Consider the following 2,743-nt stretch of genomic DNA (forward strand, 5'->3'; position numbering starts at 1 on the left):
CTTTTTCCAAAAGGTCAGTCAGAGACATGAGAGCATCCCAATCATTCATGTTTTCTGTAGGAAGACGTAATCAAAAGCAAATGATTCCAATAATTCAAGAGCTCTAACTTTTTAACTTTTTTTTAAAAAAAATAGCAAAGTGATAAGTTTTATTTAGCTTGGGGTTTTTCTTTCCTGGGTTTGATTTGAGGAATGGTATTTGATGGACAGATGCTGAAGGAAATGAGCCATTTAGATAAGCTGTGGGCTGAAAGGAGGGACCCTGAACTTGGAGAGAATGCCAAGGCATGCAGGCGTCACCACAGAGCCTGCTGTGGTACCATGCAGATAAAAGGCAGCAGGAGCCTGGTCTGCGCAGACACAAGGGTGCTATAGGGCTGAGCTGAGTCGGCAATCATCCTAGTCAATGAAAAGTTCATGCGAGAATGTATGGACAGACGGCGCCGGAAATCAGTGATCCTCTTGACTTTCGACATCCATTCAATAAAGTAGGCAACCCTGGTGAAGACGCTGGGATAGACAGGATGCCGGCAGTCCAGGCCCCAGCTGGCCAGACCTATCAGAACCCAGACATTGGAGTGGAAGCAGACAAGGGGACCCCCGGAATCAACTGGGCAGATGGATTTGCCTGTTGAGAAGTCCCCGACACACAGCATCTCTTCGTGCACATAATCGTAGTCCTCGCCAGACCGTTGCCCAAATAAGTTATTACAGAACTTATTCTCCACCAGACTCACCTTCCCCTCCTGGAGTAGGAAGGGTGGGGACAGTTTCATGTCCTCGGAGAGCTTTCCCCAGCCGGTTATCCAGCAGGACGTCTGATGGGACAGGTGTATGTTTGTGGAGGGGAGGCAGACGGGGATCACGTAAGACGTGAAGTTCACAGGCCTTCGCAGCTGCACCAGGGCAATGTCGCTGCCGAAGGGATGAAACTTCTCAAACGCCTGGTGGGTGAAAATCTGCTTCACCGGCACCTTTTGCGTATGCTGGGTCTGCTGGTACAGCTGGGTGTTCCCCAACAGAACCTTATAGTTCTCTGGGTTCTGGGATTTGTTGAGGAAACAGTGGGCTGCAGAAACCAGCCAGCGGGCATCAAGGAGGACAGCTCCACAGAGGTGACGTTCCCCAAAGAGCAGGCTGGCTTGCCATGGCCACTGGCCGGACACTGCTTTCTGGCCACCAATCACCTTTCCTATGCCTTTGGGCTTTCCACATATTTCGTTGATGTCCTCGCTGAAGTTGACTTGGTCCTCTCTTTCAGAACCCTGATGAACGCCGGCCATCTCCTCCCAGTCCTCTATTGCTTCTGGGTTTCTCCATTCATTTTGCATAGAAGTTGAGAAGCTTAGCTGGCTGGGCTGCCTAGTGAGATTGGCCTCGGGAGTCAAGGGAAGCAGCAAAAGCAGCAGTGGCCAGAGCAGGGGGCTGGTCCCATGTCCGGTCATCAGAGTTCTTGTGCTCATCCCAAATACCAGGCTTTCAGAGAGAGGACTCCAACCCTGCCTTGACCCAGACCTGAACTTTGTCTACTTGAGTTGAGAGGAGATCTCAATCCATCTCAAACCCAGTCCCTGAGTAAGACTTTGACTTCACAATGGATGTCATGACTCCCTAGAAAAGTTAACCACCCACATGACAAGTTTCAAAGGTTCCAGAAAATCATCCCTTTCCCAGACATATCTTCCCACATGCATTAAGCATGTAGGTGAGCTATCTCTCCAATGATGGTTGAAACTCAACTATTAGAGATTCTTCCCTTTAAGTTGTCCTCTAAATGCAAACAGGCACTGTGATTAGCCTTTATCGGTTGGGTATATACTCATGTACTCATAACTTATCCATTCTTCCGAAAGTGGCAGAAAGACTAGAGAAGATTATGAAGACCTACCTGTGCCTGGGCAAAAGCAGGGGCAGGAAAGGTGTTATGAAACAAACTGGAATCAAGCTGACAAATTCACAAAATTTAAAGGCTTCAACAGAGGACTCAGTATAAATGGAACCCAAACAAAGTCAGTCGGACTAAAGCTACTCTACTGCTGTTAAAGTTGGAATCTGGATCTTTGCCTACTGTAGTTGTCTTCTCAGAACAAGCAATAGCCTGGAAAAATGCTAGGGTTAGGAAAGACAGTTTAAAAAACCCATTCATTTATTGGACCTTGTCATGAAAAAGATCTCAAATTTTTGCCCATTTCTTCTTAATTCTACATTCAGTGATTTCATATTGAAAACCTGAAATTAACTATGATAGCAGTATTTATACCATGAAAACCAGCAACTGCTGTATATAAGGACTTCATTTCCTTTTCAGACAACCAATTTTCCAGCACACCACTGTTACATAAGTCTCCATGATTTGTGACAAGAGACAGTCACAACACCTACCCACATGCTGTGAAGTACTGTCATAACCTTAATATTCTTTTCCTTATGAATACAGTCCTCTGGAAGGAACTCAGTAGATGAATTCACTCAGAAATATTGGCATACATAAGAAATTACTATGGGTTAAATACAGCAGGACTCTGGTTCCACACCAAGTATTTGTCCATCATATAATTATAAGTCTAAACACAGGCTAGAAGGATCTTAAAATTTATTCACACTCATGGCATCAACAAAAAGCAATTTACAATTGGAAAATACAGTGCAGAAGACGTGCACAAGTAGAAAAGCATAAGTATAATGGAATCTCAATAAATGCTTGGGAAAAGAAAAAGATCAGAAAAGAAGATGAAGGGGAGGA

General features: G+C 45.1%; 1 pseudogene; it reads right to left on the minus strand.

Annotated features, from left to right (window-relative positions):
* Window positions 1-277: 277 nt before the first annotated feature.
* Window positions 278-1,562, minus strand: LOC150056888 (putative serine protease 47 pseudogene; annotated as a pseudogene).
* Window positions 1,563-2,743: the final 1,181 nt, after the last annotated feature.

The sequence above is a fragment of the Megascapheus bottae genome, chromosome 11 (genome assembly GCF_031878675.1).
Source record: "Megascapheus bottae isolate mThoBot1 chromosome 11, mThoBot2.hap1, whole genome shotgun sequence".
Taxonomy (NCBI): Eukaryota; Metazoa; Chordata; class Mammalia; order Rodentia; family Geomyidae; genus Megascapheus; species Megascapheus bottae.